Source organism: Osmia bicornis, unplaced genomic scaffold, assembly GCF_907164935.1.
Source record: "Osmia bicornis bicornis unplaced genomic scaffold, iOsmBic2.1, whole genome shotgun sequence".
Classification (NCBI taxonomy): domain Eukaryota; kingdom Metazoa; phylum Arthropoda; class Insecta; order Hymenoptera; family Megachilidae; genus Osmia; species Osmia bicornis.
This window is the reverse complement of record NW_025791390.1, coordinates 48,979-67,486: the sequence shown is the minus strand read 5'-3', so window position 1 is coordinate 67,486 and position 18,508 is coordinate 48,979. Positions and strand designations below refer to the sequence as shown.

Sequence of the window (18,508 nt, the reverse complement as noted above, 5' to 3'; positions counted from 1 at the left end):
CGAAGGCTCTAAAAGAAAAAGAAGAAATGGAAGAGTGAGGCAAAGAGCAATATTAACAACAGGAAATAGAACGTAGACATAGAAAAGATGAAGAAAATAAGAAAAGTAAGAAGAGACAACTGTACAATGGTGGATGTGCACTTTAGTCTATTGAGTGTACCACTTATGACGTTAATTGTAAAAATTTTACCTTATTTTAAAACAATTTTAACATAATATTACGGAGTTTTACCTATTTATTTATTTATTTATTGACATAGTATATTATTTTATTTTATCTATTTTAACAATGTGGAGATTTATATTTGATACTTTGGACGCAAGCTAATGCAAAGCTTTATAAGTAACCAGACTGAGGGTTCAAATCCCTGACATTTATATGTATGGACTAGGTGTTATGACACCTAATGGATGGGGTAGTGGAAGAATAAACCGCTCCAGTAGAGGAGGATTAATACATCGAAACAGCCGATATGTCGCCCCCCCCTCGAAGTAATGCTCGATTAGCGGTCCCGGGGGTGAGGTCCTGACCGGCACCCATGAGGGTGAAATCGAGGTGGGTTTTTTAGTGGGTAAGCTATGGATAGCAGTCCCACACTCCCGAGTGAACACCAGCTCGGCGTGCGTAAAGCATTTTTCCCCCTCGTAAAAAAAAAAAAAAAAAAAGGTTAGGTTAGGGTTAGGTTAGGTTAGTTCATCCCTGGCTGGTGGGGTTTTAGAATACAGCCACGGTAACCCTGCATGTCATAAGAGGCGACTAAAAGGGGGCAGTGACAGATGGAAGACAGCGAAGAGGACAAGGACAGTCGTGGTTGGGGCGCTGCAGTGGGAATAGGACGCTCTGAAGGGGTGATGCAGAACACGGGTGAATTTCGTTATTTATTAATATACTTAATTATTTATTTTGTGTGCTTTGAGATCTTGTGAGAAGGCGCGAGGTGTGGGCTAGGTGTGCGTGGAACAGGTCATCGAGGATTGCAGCCTTAGAAGAGGTGGCGCCGGTCACGTCGGGGATGGTGCGATCCTTGAGGATGTCCCCCCGGTGCCGATCGTCGCTGAAGAAAAATGGCCTGTCCTCGTGGAAGGTCAGGTGGGAGAGATGACATCAGGGATAATGCCATCTTCAGCATCCTACAAGGTGGGACCAAGACATGGCGCGGTCAACGGGAGACAAGATGTCCCGGTCCTGGCCGTGGTCGAAGAGGAACCCCTGTCCTGGCAAGAGCTAGGCAGGTGAAGACATGGCGCGACCAACCGTTGAATGGGAATCCTCCGGTTCCTGGTCGTAGTCCGCAGAAAAATGGCCTGTCCTCGTGGAAGGTCAGGTGGGAGAGATGACCTCAGGGATAATGCACATCTTCAGCATCCTACAAGGTGGACCAAGACATGGCACGGTCAACGGGAGGCATAGATGTCCCGGTCCTAGCCGTGGTCGAAGAGGACCCCTGACCTGGCAAGAGCTAGGCAGGCGAAGACATGGCGCGACCAACCGTTGAATGGGAATTCCTCCGGTTCCTGGTCGTAGTCGAAGAAAAATGGCCTGTCCTCGTGGAAGGTCAGGGTGGGAGAGATGACCTCAGGGATAATGCACATCTTCAGCATCCTACAAGGTGGACCAAGACATGGCACGGTCAACGGGAGGCAAGATGTCCCCGGTCCTAGCCGTGGTCGAAGAGGAACCCCTGACCTGGCAAGAGCTAGGCAGGCGAAGACATGGCGCGACCAACCGTTGAATGGGAATCCTCCGGTTCCTGGTCGTAGTCGAAGAAAAATGGCCTGTCCTCGTGGAAGGTCAGGTGGGAGAGATGACCTCAGGGATAATGCACATCTTCAGCATCTACAAGGTGGACCAAGACACGGCACGGTCAACGGGAGGCAAGATGTCCCGGTCTTGGCCGTGGTCGAAGAAGAAGCTCCTGTCCTGGCAAGGCCAGGCAGGTGACACATGGCGCCGATCACCCGTTGAGCGGGAAGTTCCTCCGGTGTCCTGATCGTGGCCGAAGAAAAATCCTGTGCCTTACCGTACAGGTTGAAATGTCCTACCGCTTGATCGGAGGTGTAACGGCGTGGATCCTCAATCCCTTATAGCTTGATATGCGCATGGCGGATTGAGGGTGGACGAAAGCGTCATGAAAGCTAGGGAGCCGAAGCGCCGTTGCGGCTATCGCTGTGTTCATGTGGGATATCCTCAAAGGATGAAACGGTTCCGGCGGCCTACGTCAGAGGAGGGGTTTTTAGTGGGTAGTGTATCAGGCCGCGGACGCCCCTTCTGGGTACCGCCGGGTCGCCCCTTCCGGGCTGTGACCCTATCTTTTGAGCCTACCCTTTAGGGTAGGGCTATCAGGTTGCCCCTTCTGGGTTGCCTCTTTGGGTTTGCTCCCACCAATGGGCGCCAGGCCCCCCTTCAGGGGATACGAGTCCCACACTGCCCGGGTCCTCTCTAGCCGAATAGTGCGAACAGAGGGTAGCCCGCGCGTGCGTAAAGGCATTTTCCTCTTCCATCAACTCCAAAAAAAAAAAAAAAAAAAGGGTTAGGTTAGGTTAGGTTAGGTTAGGTTAGGTTAGGTTAGGTTAACCTGGACCTGCAAAGCCGCAAGCTATAGCGGTAAGGTTTAACAAGGAGACGTCTTTTGCGGACATACTGAGGAAGGTTAAAGGGGTGGCTGACCCCTCTCCTGAAGGGGTAAAGACTGTCAAACAGACGAGGGCAGGAAATCTACTCATAGAATTCACCCCTGGTGCGGACCTGGACGATTTTAAGAGGAAAATAGATGGCAAACTAGGTCCGGAGGTGGAAGTAGCTAGGCTACAACAAAAGGTAGATGTGGAATTAAGGGGAATAGACCCCTCGGTAGAAAAAGAAGAGGTGATAGAGGCGATTAGAAGGGAACTGGGTCATGAGGCCCTGGATATTAGGATTAAGGTCTTACGGGTGGACCCGAGACAAAACAAGATTGCGGTGATAGAGGGCCCTGCGCCGGATATGACAAACTTGATTAGAAAGGGTAGGATAAAGATCGGTTGGACTATAGTGCTGGTTAAAGAGATCCCACGCCTGCTCCGCGTTTCCGGTGTCACGATTTAGGACACTGGCCATAAACTGCAAGAGCAGTGAAGAAGGTGGCTTTTGTAGGAAATGCGGGGTGATTGGACATCAGATGAGGGAATGTGTCAACGCGCCCAGATGCAGGCTCTGTGTGGCCGACAGACTCCCGGAAGAAAACGTGTGCCACGTGGCGGCCTCAGTGAAGTGCCGTAGATATAAGGAGGCCTTAAGAGTTAAATGGCAAAGTTAAAATATTACAAATAAACCTGAATCATTGCAGTGCTGCCCACGACTTACTAATGACTACCGCGGATAGTTACGGGGTGGACCTTGTGGTAGTATCTGAACCATACCGGGTTCCGGAGAACTGGTTCGTGGATAATACGGGTAGAGCGGCAACCTTTATAACAAACAAGGGTATAACCGTTGGAAGAAATATCTCCTTAATTAAAAGTGGGAACGGTTTTGTTATCGTTAGATATAACGATATGTATATTGTTAGTGTATACGCATCACCAAATAGTACTGCACAAGAGTATGAGGACCTATTGGACTCGCTAGCTGAGGAATTGAATACTCTAAAAGAAAAGACAGATGAGAAGAACGTTATGGGCGATTTGAACGCAAAATCACCTCTATGGGGCGCGGACACATGGTGTAGCAGGGGGAGAAAGCTGTTCGAGTTTTGCAATACGGTAGACCTTTTCCCCGTAGTTACGAAGGGAGGAGCTACATGTGACAGAGGACGAGGCACGAAGATAGACATAATGTCTTGCAATAGGAGAGCATTACAGGACCTGGCAGAATCGGTAGTCGTGGAGGAGTACTCGGCGTCTGACCATAAATATGTACTGCACACGTTTCAGCCGACCCAGTATAAAGGGGTAAGAGTTTCACCGTTTGAGATAGAAAAGGGTAAGCTCGATGAGGAAGGTTTCGTTGAAGCCTTCCTAAAGAAATTCGGGGATGAAAACTTGGATAAGCGACCACGGACACACACCACCCTGGAAGTAGACAAGTTCCTGGTAGAAGTAAGCGGATTAGTGAACAGGTACACCAGGTACGGCGGACCAAACAATAAACGCACGCCCGTTCCATGGTGGAATAAGGAGATAGCTGAAAAAAGAAAACTAGCACAAAAAGCGAGAAGAAGACTTACGAGAGATAGGGCTGGAATGGACCATGAAACCATAGAGGAGGCCACAAGGGTATACAAAAAGTGCAAAAAGGACCTCAATACGGAGATCAGGAAGGCGAAAAAGAATAGCTGGGCAAATCTATTACAAGAGGTCGATAAGGATATATGGGGAAGGCCTTATAAACTAATCATGAGGACAGTTAAGGGTAAAGTAACCAAGCCGGATGTACTATCCTCGGAGGAAGTGGATGGTGTGGTAGCCAAGCTGTTCATCCTAAGGCCGAGCCTGGTGGACACAACAAACGAAGCAGAAGACAGCACCACAGAAGAGATACAGATGGGGAGACAGGAACAAGAGGAACCCACACTGTCTGTATACCGCAGGTATATAACACAGGAAGATGTCATTAAAATAGCGAAAAAGATGTCAGCAAAGAAGGCACCGGGGCCGGATGGTATCACATCGGCAGCCGCCAAAAAGATAGGATTAAACGCGCCAAGGTGGTTAGCGCATATTTTTAATATATGCTACAAAAGAGGGTACTGGCCTACCGCGTGGAAGACCGGTAGACTGGTACTATTGCCTAAAGGGAAAACGACCAACATGTCGGAAAAGGAATACAGACCTCTGACAATAATCTCCTGCATAGCAAAAATGTTTGAGCATGCAGTAAAAGACAAACTGCTACTGGCACTTGAGGGAAATGATTTTGCCCCAAATCAATTTGGTTTCCGCAAGGGGAGGTCCACATTGGATGCGATGAAACTGGTCATGGAGCATTGCCAGAAGGCAAGGAAATTCGGGAGGCATTGCCTACTGGTTTTACTTGACGTTAAGAACGCCTTTAATACTGTTAGGTGGGACAGTATTATAAGAAATCTGAAAGAAAGAGGCTTCCCACCAGAATTAATAAACATCGTACGTAGTTATTTACAGGATCGATGGATCATTTACAGGGGAAAAGATAAAGAAACAAAATACCAGGTATTCGGAGGAATACCACAGGGTTCTGTGATCGGCCCGTTGTTATGGAATATGGTATACGACGGCCTTCTTAGGATGAACACGATGGGAAACGTTCACCTTGTAGGGTACACCGATGATATAGGGGTGGTGGTAGTAGACTATGATTTAAGAGAAATGAAAAGAGTAGCGGAGTTGACGATAAGGGACATGGCAACCTGGTACGAGAAAGAGGGTTTAAGTCTCGCACACCATAAAACGGAGGCCATCCTTCTGACTGGCAGAAAGGTGGCCGGGGGGCTAAAGATTAAGTGCGGGCAAGTGGACATCAAGCCGTCAAAGGAGGTAAAATACCTTGGTGTCACACTAGAGATGAACAGGGCGTATAAAAAGCACATAATCACGGTGTGCAACAAGGCACTCAAATATGCAAACTCCTTGGCGCTGCTGATGCCAAATATGCGGGGTGCGGGGTTTACGGCCAGGAAATTGTATTATAGGGTAATTGAGTCCGTGATCCTATACGCGGCGCCGATTTGGGCAATAGGGATGGATTTTAAAGGGAACGTTGGCATCCTAACAAGCGTTCAGAGAACAGCGCTACTCAGGGTCGCCCATGCATATATATCGGTATCAGCTGATGCACTGTGTGTTTTGACGGGGCAGGTACCATTAGACCTGGTGGTTAGAGAAAGGGAATACCTGTTTAACAAACGAGAAACTAGTGCAAAAGAGAAAGAAGAGGAGGTAGGAGTAGACAGGATGAAAAAAGATGCCCGTGCTTTTACCATGGAGGTGTGGCAGGAAAGATGGGACAGCTCGGAAAAAGGCAGGTGGACACATGACCTGATCCCAAAAATTGCAGACTGGATTACGTGGGGTCCAAGTATTTTAAGTTTTCACCTAACGCAGATTTTAACGGGACATGGTTGCTTTGAAGTATACCTAAACAAGATTAAAAAAAAGGAGTCAGCATTTTGCGTTTTCTGCCCAGGAATTGTGGATGACACTGTGCATTTCCTGTTCGAGTGCGACAGGTGGACACCAGAGAGAAGAGAACTGGACATCATCTTACAGGAAGATTTCAACAAAGAAAATTTTATGAAACTCCTGAAGAAAGAAGAGACTAGAAACACGGTAATAGGGTACGTTACAAAGGCTCTAAAAGAAAAAGAAGAAATGGAGAGAGTGAGACAAAGGTCAATAATAACGACAGGAAATAGGACGTAATTTTGAGGTAGTAAGGAGAGGTAGACATAGACAAACAGACAAAAGAAAAGGAGAAGTAGAAGATACGAAGAGTAGAAAAGATAAATTATTACGAAAAATGGTGGATGTGCACTATATACAGTACTATTTGGAGTACTTTTTGGTGAAAGATTATTCGATATGTAATTTTAACCTATTTTATCGCAGATGTTACGGAGTTTTATTATCTATTTATTGAATTATTTTATTTATATGTTTTATCAATCTTGAAATTCTATGTTTTTTATATTTTGACGCAAGCAAATGCAAAAATTTTTAAACGAAACTAGACTAAGGGCCGTTAACCCTCTGATATTTAAATGAACTGACCAGGTGTAGTGATAACACTACTGGGGTGACGGAAGGTATAAATTAACAGTAGAGGGCGATGTATTTTTTTTTTCGAAATAGCCGATATGTCGCCCCCCCCCCCCGAAGTAATGCTGGACTAGCGGTTCCGGGGGAGGAGTCTTTTAAGACCGGCACCAGGAACGGGAAATCGAGGTGGGTTTTTTAGTGGGTAGGCTACAACCATAGCAGTCCCACACTCCCGAGCGACCACCAGCTCGGCGTGCGTAATGCATTTTTCCCCCTCGTTAAAAAAAAAAAAAAAAAGGTTAGGTTAGGTTAGGTTAGGTTAGGTTAGGGTTAGGTTAGGTTAGGTTAGGTTCGACCCCCATAACGGGGACTTAGCGTTAAAATCTCCTAGAACTAGGATTTTGGGCTGATAGTCACTTAGACCTTTTAGGAAAACTTCCAACGTCGACAATTGGGTTTCGAAATCCTGGATATTCTCATTTGGGGAAGCGTAAACACTTACAATGTACATTTCATTGTAGCTAATCCCTACATATCCTTTATCCCTACTTACTATCGTTATCTTATTGCCCTTTGCCATGCCTGTACCAGTGACAAAGATCGCAGCCCTACCCGTGGTATCTGTGTACCAGTTATCAGGCGTGACGTAGGGTTCCGCCACTACCACCAAATCTGCCTCTTGTTCGCTCACACTCGCATACAGCAGGTCATGCGCGAGCCTGCAGTGGTTGAGGTTCACTTGTAATATGTTGACATTATCCTTGCCTTTTATTTTTAAGAGCCTCCTTATATTTAGGGCATCTCACTGAAGCTGCAACGTGGCCAGTCTGCTCGTTTGGGAGTCCGTCGGCCACACAGAGTCTACACCTAGGCTCCTTTACGCAATCTCTCATATGATGCCCGGTATCGCCACACTTTCTGCATATTCCACCTGCTTCTTCAGTGACCTTACAATTAGTTGCCATATGTCCCATACCATGGCACTTGTAGCAGCGTAGTAGTCGCGGTATTTCCCTCGCTGTTACCATGGTCCATCCAATTTTGATTCTATCCCCTCTAAGCAGTCGATTCATATCCACCGCAGGGCCTTCGATAACCGCAACTTTATTTTGTCTGGGGTCTGTCCGAAGGATTTTGACTCTGACCCCCTTAGCTTCATGACCAATTTCGTTCTTGATGGCTTCTATAACCTCTTCTTTTTCCACGGTGGGGTCTATTCCTCGTATTTCTATATCTACCATCGTCTGCAGCTTTGCCACCTCTACGTCTGGTCCCAGCCTACCGTCTAAGTTCTTCCTGAGGCTCTCAAGATCCGCACCAGGGGAAAATTCTATAAGCAGGTTCCCGGCTCTGGTCTGCTTTACTGCCCTGATACCCTCAGGTGTCTTGCCCGCGGCTCCTTTCACTTTTTTCAGTATTTCCGCGAAGGACTTATCTTTACCGAAGCGCACAGCTATTGCCTGAGGTTTAACATTTTTCCTAGGGATGTTCCTTCCCCCCTCTCTGCCACTCGCCAACCTGGCTCCCTCCTTCTTGTTCGGGGTCTCGTTTGTTCTGTTGACACCCACCTCCACCTCCTTTCTTCGTCTTCTTTTTCCTTTCACTAACCATTCCTGCTCCCCGTTTACTTCCCCTCTACCCTGTCCGGGTACCAATTCTTCCTCCCTATTTGTTCCTTCCGTAGGTAGCTCGTCCGTGTTCCTGGCAAATCTCGTTCTCTTCCCACTTTTATCTGTGGGGGGCGTGATTTCTTTCCTTTTCTGCTGTCTCACAGCCGGAAGGGGAGGGAAATCATCCCCAGTCTCTTCCTCCGTTTGAGTGCTAATGCTTCTTTTTTCTTTTTCAGGTACCCGATCTATATTCGCCAGTGCTGTCGTCTGGGTTCTCTTCGCACTGCGGTAGGCTCCCGCACCCTTCGACTTTTCGGTGTGCTTGGTATGTACATTTCTAAGGCCATCCACCGCAACCGCAACCTCTTCCAAGCAGTTTTTCATTGATACATAGGTGTTGGTTATTATAGGGTCAATCTCCCCCTCCTTTTTCAGGATTAGATTGTCGAAAACCATATTATGGCCACTGATCGCCTCAAGGATCTTCTCGATAGCCCTCAGGCTGATATCCATCTTCTCTTCCAGGGTGAGGCTCTCTCTTCTTATCTGGTGAGATACCTCAACTATTGTATTACCCTTAGTGCACTTCTGCTTGGGTGCGTTGTCCTCTTCCACTGTTTCATCCCCGGTCAGACCCACAAATTCCAGCCTCCCGAGAGGTTGTCTAGAGTCCCTGCTTCTCGCACTAGGGGGTGTTCTGCTCAATCTTGGTTTCCTCACAAAGATATTGTCTTCCTCATTTACCGACTGTAGTCCCAACGTATCTTCCATAGAATTTGCCATATTCATCCCACGAGTTGGTGGGAACGTAGGTCCGCCCAGGCAGAGCCGCCTTACCTGGGTAAGGCAGATACACCCAGGGGGTCGCCAGGTACCCCGGGGTTGGTCGCTAGCGACTGGTGCACCCACCAGCCACCCCTGGCGTTGACTCCAGGAGCACCCTCCTCACCGCGTGCCGCAGCTTGGGGCTAGGGATTTTTGAAGAGGTTGTCATCCTCGCAGGCCGGCCAGTTAAGGTAAGCCTCCCGTTCCAGCGAAACGTGACCACTGGATTACGGTATAATTGCTAGGGCACTCCGGGTTCGCTACCCGCACCAGACTGTCACGCAGACTGGCCCCTGGAGAACTCACCGACGCCGTTGCAACCTTCATCGCCTCTCACACCTGGACCTTACCGGCATGGTAGTACCTTCCAGGGTCCAGGGGCCGTAGCCCAAGGACCCCGCCGGCATCGCCCCAAGTCCTCATTGAGGCTGTTCCAGCGGCAGCGAGCGTCCCCCTTTCAGTCGCCTCCTACGACAGGCAGGGGTTACCGTTTCTGCATTCTGTCCCCCAGTCACAGGGGAGGTTTTGAAGGGTTTTCCTTCCCTCGGTGTTTGGTCCGCGGGAGCTATTTTATTTCACTCCTACCCTCCGTGCACTCCGACAAGTGCATGGCGAGCATTCCCCTATCCGCCACCTGGGGACGCGCCACGTCGGGGTATCACCTCCCCGCCCAGCCTGTACAATTGGCCAGGTCCGTGGAACCTAATGGAGCCGAAGAATATAAAGATATGACTGGTGTGTTCACACACCGGGTCTTTGTTTTAGTTAGTGAAACTGATGGGATGTTTTATTTTATGTAAATTGACTGACTTCTATTTATTTATTTATTTTACGTTTTATTTTACTTTACTCTGATTTGATTTTATTTCATTGGACCAGAAGCATAGAATGAGTCGGCGAGTTTACGCATGGGACTTTCGCTATTTTATTTAATGATACTGACACGGATACTCTATTTTAATAGCCGGACGGACACATATGTTTGACAAGATGACACTCCTCGCGTGATTTTTATATTGACAATGACCTATTAGTTTTTATACCACTGACTAGATGAGAAGGACAATGTATTACGGGACGGACATAACCAGTGAACTGCACCAGTTGGTGGCGGTGCTTTGGACGCACCAGTGAATTGAAGCTGACGCCCGCCTAATGGGTGAAACAGATTATTAGTAGCCTTGCTGTGCCGCCCGTTCCTGAAGTAATGCTACAGATCTATGATCAAAGCGGTTCCGGGGGCGGAGTTTTCTTCAGGCCTAGGCTCCAAGAAAGAGAAACCGAGGTGGGTTTTTTTTTTTAGTGGGTAGACCATAATTGGGAGTCCCACAGTACCGGGCCCACAACATCTTGCCCGGTCTGCATAAATGCATTTTTTCCCATCTCGTTAAAAAAAAAAAAAAAAAAGGTTAGGTTAGGTTAGGTTAGGTTAGGTTGGGTTGGGTTAGGTTAGGTTGGGTTGGGTTGGGTAAGGTTAGGTTAGGTTAGGTTAGGGTTGGGTGGATTCCCGCTCGACGCGTCGAGGAGAGCGGACGTGTTTCGTGGTCGCTCCGCGGTCAGATTTGCAACGCGGTGGATAGTTGCTTAGATATTCGCGTTTTTTGTTAAAATCATTTTTATTGTTTGTTCGGAAGTACTAATGTGTCGTTTTTCAATTAAATATTGTATTAATTTATTAATAATCGTTAAAAACGTGGTGTGCGTGTTACGCGGTATTTCGATGCCGTGTTTCCGGTGTTCGTGGTGCTAATTATAAACATTTGACATTATTTAAAGATAATTCTAATTAATTATTAACGTTTCGTAGTGTAATTCCGCGTTTTTTGAGTGATTTTGTGATTAATTTGGTTAAGGAAGTGCGTGCAAGAATTGACAGGTTTTCAAGATGGCCGCCGTAGTTGAAGAAGGACAGACGGCTGCACGCGCGGCCAGGGCCTTGGATAGAAGAGGACAGACGATGTGAAATTAGGTCAACGGTTCGGTGACGTATTACTTTTATTCCTTTATTGCGTTTTTATTCATTTGTTTTACGTTTATTAAGTGATTTGTGTGAAAGTGCATCGATATTTTTCGATATTTTTCGATATTTTGTTATTATTAGTATTATTAATATTAATTCACTTTATTATTACTATTTGGTTGCATGTGTTTGACTGGCACGTTACCCCGCTGTATTATTTAATTATTTCCATTTATTAACACATTCGATTATTCGATTAATCGATTGTTATATTATCTTGTTTATTCGGTGATTGTTCGCGGCATAGCCTTCCACTTATTTTTCTATTGTCATTTTAACGTGTTATTCTATATACATCTATTTTATTTTATTTTCATTTTATTTTCATGTTTCCTCTTATTATTTTATTGTTTATGGTGTTCTATATCTATTTTACTCTTCCTTCGCCGTTCGCCGTTCATTATATATTTATATTTCTGTTTTATGTTATTCTGTGTCATTTGTTTCGTTTATTTATTTATTTATTTATTGAAATGCAGTGGGGTAATATGCCTTGATGATTTATGCAACTCGCGTAATATTGATTATTGCCTATTATTGTATTTCTATTTTGTCTCATTTAAGTTTAAGTTTAAGTTTATTTTATTTATTATTTATTTATTCGCAACGATATAATTGTACAATGTGCTTAATAAATCTGCGCAATCTACGCCTTGTACGTGATTTCATTGTTCAATTCATTTATCGTTCCATTTGTTTCATTGCATTTACCGTTGTTGTTGTTTTTCACTGTGTTTTGTGAATCTCATCGGTTATCAATGGTTTATATCAGTGTATAATGTGTGTTTATGGTTTACGTGACTTGCACTGCTGTTTCGTTGATTAGTTCAAGTTCTTCTCATTATCATTTCATTTTTGTCATATTTCATTTTCATTTTCTTTTATTTTCATTTCATTTTATATTTGTAACGATGCAGCAGTGTAATATGCTTAAATGAATGAATTGGACAATCCGGGTTGTGTTATTAACTGTTTTCTTTTAGTTTCAGTTTTGTTTTAGTTTTATTTCAGCTTTAGTATGCTTGTTTTAATGGTGTCGTGTGATGAGTGATTGATTGCTTTTGTGCTCTTGGTGTAGTTTGTTTTGTGTGGTTTATTGGTGGGTGGTGGGTGTTCATTCCTTCCTTCCTTTACTTATAATATTGTATTACATTAGCTTTCTTGCTTGCTTTCATTCATTCACCTTCTTTCCTTTCCTTAATCTTCAATTTCTTTAATCGTTCCATTCATTCATTCATTCATTCACTCAGTCATTGTGGTCAATTAAAGTTAGTTAGTGAATATGATTTATTTTATTTATTTTATTTTATTCTATCTTAGTTTTGCTTTCTTTATGATGACGGGTTGTTTTGTCCATCCAAATGTGTTGATTGATTGTGCGCGGTTTGTTATAATCTTATAATTTAAGTATCCTTATTATTTATTTACTTATATATTTATGTATTCCAGTCTATATTTATAATTTAACTTATAATCTATCTTGCTGAGGAAATAGAGTGTTGTAGTTAATAATCTTTACGGTTATATTTTATTGAATTCATTTCTTGTATTTTGTATTCTATTTAGTATATTTCATTTGTTTTACAGTATATTACATTACATTACTTTACATTCATTACATTATTTACATTATATTGGTTACGGTCTTCACTTTATATTTTATGCCTTATTATTTACTCTATAATTTACCTCATTCTTCTTTGATATCTTTAATTGATTACTTCACTGTTCAGTCGTTCATTCTTCCATTCTATCATTGTTCATTCGTTCTGATACATTCCTGCTTCTTGTTTTCACTCACGCCTTACCTTCTTTATTTTTCTTAACCTTTAGCTTTCTTAATCTTACTTTCTTAATGGTTCCATATATTCATTCATTCATTATTCATTCACTCATTCATTCTGATCAATTAAAGTTAATGAATATGATTTATTTTACATTTATTTTACTTTGGTTTTACTTTGGTTTTGCTCTCTCTGTGATGATGGGTGGTTTTGTCAATTCAAATGCTTTGATTGTGCGTGGTTTTATTATAATCTTGTTATTTAAGTATCCTTATTTATTTACTCATTTATTTAATTATTTATTCAGTCTATATACTGGTGCAGTGTTTATTGAACTGCGTACTTTATATTTGATTTGATTATTGTCGTTTCAGTTAGTTTATTTTGATACAACATTTAACAGTAAGTTCTATTTGCATTTGCATTGACATAATCATTCATCGTTTATCGTTTGCCATTTATAATTTATAATTTAACTTATGGGCTATTTTGGGAAAGAAATAAAGTATTGTAGCTAATAATCTGTACGGTTGTATTATATTTTATTCACTTCTTGTATTTTATTTTGTATTCTATTTTAGTATAATTCATTATGTTTTACATTATATTACGTGACATTACAGTATTTACACTATTTACATTATGTTGGTTACTACCTTCACTTTATACTTTATGACTTATAACTATTTACCTTATTTAACTCGTTCATTAGTATCTTTAATTGATTACTCTATTGTTCAGTTGTTCATTCTTTCATTCTATCACTGTCATTCATTCTGAACTGAATTGTATTGAATTAAAGTAATTATTATGATTAAAATAATTATTATGATTTAGTTTATTTAACTCTTGATTGTACAAAGTTCTGTAGATTGTATTAATATATTTATGATTTGTTTCCATACGGTTATTCTTTATTCTATATTTTATATTTTAGTATATTTATATTTATATATTCTAGTTTATTATGACACGTTATCGCTGTTATTGATATTTATTTTATTTCATTATCGCCTCTTGATTTGGTTCTTGATTTTCCTGTGCATCCTTGATATTCGTTGACGTTTTGATGTTCTTTTGATATTAGTTAATTCAATTTATTCATGATGTCTCTCTCTGGTCATAATGTTGCTCTTCCATGATGGTGGGCTGTTTCTGTAATTTAAATTTAATAGTCATGTCACCAGTATGGGTAATTTCTGTTGTTTTATAGTATGTTGCATTACCTTACCTTGTTTCCTTTCTTTTCTTTTCCTTTTCAGTTGCAATTCAGTTCTCTTATTCAATGTCGTTCCTTTTAACTAGTCCTTGCATGCTAGTTTTGACACCGTGGCTCTGGCACATTAGGGTTTGCTTAAAATAATTGTCATTTGTCTTTGTTATCTCATCTCTGAATTTTACTTTTCAATGGTTTATTTTACTTTACCTTACTCGTACTTGCTGGTATTCTGTTGTTTCTCTCTTCCTTGATTTATTCATTTATTCATTCATTCACTTATTCATTATTCGTTATTCATTCATTATTTATTCTGATCAGTTGAGGTTGGTGATTTGATTTGATTTATCTTAATTAATTTTGCTATTCTTCTGTGATGATGAGTGGTTTTGTCTATTCAAATGCTTTCATGCTGCGCGGGTTCTGTTTAATTTCACCACTTTAAATATTAGTTTAAAATACTTTACTTATTGATTGATTGATTGATTTATTCTTACACTATGCAGTAGCATAGTGTTTAACTGAATTACACAGTTTACATTTGATTTGATTTATTTACATGTTGTTTATTTCCTTATTTTGAAATGTCATGAAATAATTGGTTCTATGTACATTTGCATTGACACGATCACTTATCATCCACCATTTACCATTTAACATATAATTTACTTTGGTAAAGAAATAGAGTATTTAGTTAATAAGCTTTACGGTTATATTTTGAGTCCACTTCTTGTATTTTATATTCTACTTTATTTTATTATATATCATTTGTTTTACATTATTATATTACATTGCATTATATTACACTGTGTTGCTTTACCCTATATTATTACATTATGCTGGTCGTGGCTTTCACTTTATACTTTACGCTTCCTATTCACTTCATTCTCTTTAATTTCTTTATTAATAACTTCACTGATAATTCGTTCATTCTTTCACTCCGTTATTGTTCATTCATTCTGTATTAACTGAATTAAAGTTACTGTTACGATTTAGTTTAATTTTATATTTATGGTGGTACAAAGTGTTGTAGATTAAATTAATATATTTATGGTTTGCTTTGATGCGGTTATTCTATATTCAATATACTTATATTTTATATTTAGTTATTTGTGCCGCGTTATCACTGTTTATCACTATTTATTTTATTTTACTGTCGTTTCCTTGGTTGTCGCCTGTTATATCCTTGGATATTCTGATTCTTCTTTGATATTCTTTAATTCAATTAATTCATGATGTCTATCTCTGGTATTGTTATTTTATAGTTCTGTCGTAATAGGGTGACAGTGTGCTTTTCTGTGGGAATTAATATGCATGTTATTAAGTTGTGCTATTCCTGTTTATTTTATGATGCGTTGTTACAATTATTGTAATTATTATCTTACCTTGCTTGTTTCCTTTTTCTGAGTTGACTATCAGGCTTTTTAGTAGGTAATCTTGTTCTTGTTCCCATTCTTAACGAGTCTTCTTACACTGTTCTTGCTTCCTGTTGACAATCCTTGTTTTGACACATTAGGGGTTAGGGTTAAGGTTATATCTCTGTATATATTCTGTCACCCGACATCTTGAAGGTGTCTATTTTATGGTTTATATTATCTGTGGTTATATTATTTTGAAATTCATTTCATTGTATCTATACTATACCTTCACGGTATTTCATTCTTTCTTTCTTTATTTCTTTCTTTATTTTAAATTCTTTATTCTTATTTTCTTAATTCCTCAATTCTCCTTTATTATTTAATCACCTTAATCGCGTTTAATTATGTTATTACGTTTATTATTATTGATTATTATTTACTATTATTGACTATTATTTACTGTTTATTATTCACTATTGTATTCATCTGTCAGCTGTTACTTTACTTTACTTTACTTTATTTTTAGTTTTTAGCTTTTAGCTTTTAGCTTTTAGCTTTTAGCGTTTGCCTTTAGCTTTCAGCTGTTATTTACTTATTGTTTATGGGATGTTCTAATCATGGGCTTCATGGGCCCCGTGGGCTCATGGGTTATTATCCATCATTCACTGTAGTTAGATAGATGGATTGTCGCATTTACATTCAAAGCATGCTTATCATGAGTGAGTGAGCATTTGAGTGTTTGTGTGTGAGTGTAAAGCATGTATGGGACATGTCATCGAGGGTTGCAGCGTACGAAGAGGTGGCGCGGTCACGCCGGGATGGTGTGATCCTTGAGGATATCCCCCCGGTGCCGACCGTTGTCGAAGAAAAATATGTTCCTGCCTCTGCAGGTCGGCGTGATGACCTCAGGGATAAGGCACATCATCAGCAACCTACCAGGTGGACGAAGAGGGGGCACGGCCAACTGTGGAGATACGATGTCCCTGTCCTGGCCGTGCTGAAGTACAACCCCTGTCCTGGCATTAGTGCTAGGTAGGCGAAGAGGTGGCGCGGTCACGCCGGGAAGGCGCGATCCTGGAGGATGCCCCGGTGCCGATCGTTGCTGAAGAAAAACGGCCTGTCCTCGTGGCAGGTCAGGTGGGCGTGATGACATCTAGGAAAAGCCACATCATCAATATCAACCCACCAGGAGGACGAAGAGGGGCACGGTCAACTGTGGAGATACGATGTCCCTGTCCTGGCCGTGCTGAAGTACAACCCCTGTCCTGGCAATGCTAGGCAGGCGAAGAGTGGCGCGGTCACGCCGGGAAGGCGCGATCCTGGAGGATGCCCCGGTGCCGGCCGTTGCTGAAGAAAAATTCCTGCGTGTATTTCTCAGGTTTAAAATGTCCTTACCGCTAGATCGGAGGTGCAACGGCGTGGATCCGCAGATGCCCCATGTTACATGGCGTTTTTGCGGGAGGACGGAATAATGCGAAATGCATTGAATTGCCAAAACGCCGTTGTGGCTACGTTGGTAACCTGTTTGATATCCCAAAGGATAGGTATAGGTACTGGCGGCCCACACAGGGGAGAGGTTTTAGTGGGTAGTATATCCAGCCGCAGGACTGTCCCCTCTGGACTACCTGCTCAAGGTCGCCCCTTCTGGGCTGTGACCTACTCTTGGGCTAAACCCCACCCTTCGGGGTCGGGTTGCCAGGTTGCCCCCTTCTGGGGTTGCCTCTTTGGGTTTGCCTCCACCAAACGGGCGCCAGGCTGCCCCCTCAGGGCGGGTATGAGTCCCACACTGCCCGGGCCCTCACCAGCCGAATAGAGTGAATGAGGGAACAACCCGCGCGTGCGCAAATGCATTTCCTCTCTTATAACAAAAAAAAAAAAAAAAGGGGGTTAGGTTAGGTTAGGTTAGGTTAGGTTTTCCCCTGGAGACGGGGGGTTCAGAATACGTCTCCAGCCGCCTTGGCTTGTCGTAAAAGGCGACTAAAAAAAAGGAACCGCGCGCGTAGCCCCTTCAGGTAGAGAACGACGTACCCGTCGTACACGAACGCGGCTCGTCCGCAACCCTTCGGATATCGGCCGATGGCTGATCTATTGACCCAGTTCTGGCCACTACCTGCGAGCGGGTGACGCAATCCGTGCATCGCCCGCTCGCACGCGACTCCCACCCACTCAACGAGACGTCAAAACTTCAAAACTGCCACTCCGGTTCTAAAATTCAAACTTTGAAAACCAAATTAATTTATGCTTTATTGTCCGAATACCTACTTCTCCCTTTGATAGAATTTTGGAAACAACCCGCACCAACTTTACTTCGCGAAAACCATTTTTTAATTACCTTTAGTACTAATTTCCATTTAATCATCATGACAATTTCAGAGTCAGTTACGATACATATCAATTCTCATTTATAATTTCAACGAGGTTTTCAACCACAAATCATCAATTCTAGCCTCCTGATAACTTCCAGATTCTGATAATTTTGAGCTTTATTATACTTCCCAAATCTCAAATTACATTTTATTAATCTAATTAAAATTTTAATTTCGCACGCGCGATTCCCAAGCGGCGACCTTGAATCCCGGATTGTGCTCGCGTCTCGGCACTCCTTCGGTTGTTGAATCCGCGGCTTCATCTTTGATCCTCTGCGCTCGCTCCTCGCAGCATCCCGGGCATGAACGGTCCCTCTCGCCGTGCCCGTTGACAGTGGATCGAGACCGGCCGGCCTGATCCTTCTCCTCGCCGGCCGACTCTTAGCGAACCGCGACCCTACCCGTTCTTCTCCACAGATTCTCCGACTGCGTACGTACTATACGTAGCATCCCGCTTACGGTACCCTTACATACGTGTAGTATAGAATTGAATTTCCCCTGGAGACGGGGGGTTCAGAATACGTCTCCAGCCGCCTTGGCTTGTCGTAAAAGGCGACTAAAAAAGGAACCGCGCGCGTAGCCCCTTCAGGTAGAGAACGACGTACCCGTCGTACA

General features: G+C 42.7%; 1 long non-coding RNA gene across 1 annotated transcript; it reads right to left on the bottom strand.

Moving 5' to 3' along the window:
• Nucleotides 1–13,889: 13,889 nt before the first annotated feature.
• LOC123989120 lies at nt 13,890–15,898 on the bottom strand. Its single transcript, XR_006830456.1, has 4 exons — nt 15,555–15,898; nt 14,380–15,465; nt 14,185–14,306; nt 13,890–14,108 (listed from the first exon to the last, which is right to left on the bottom strand). It is a non-coding gene; the product is annotated as an uncharacterized LOC123989120 (long non-coding RNA).
• Nucleotides 15,899–18,508: the final 2,610 nt, after the last annotated feature.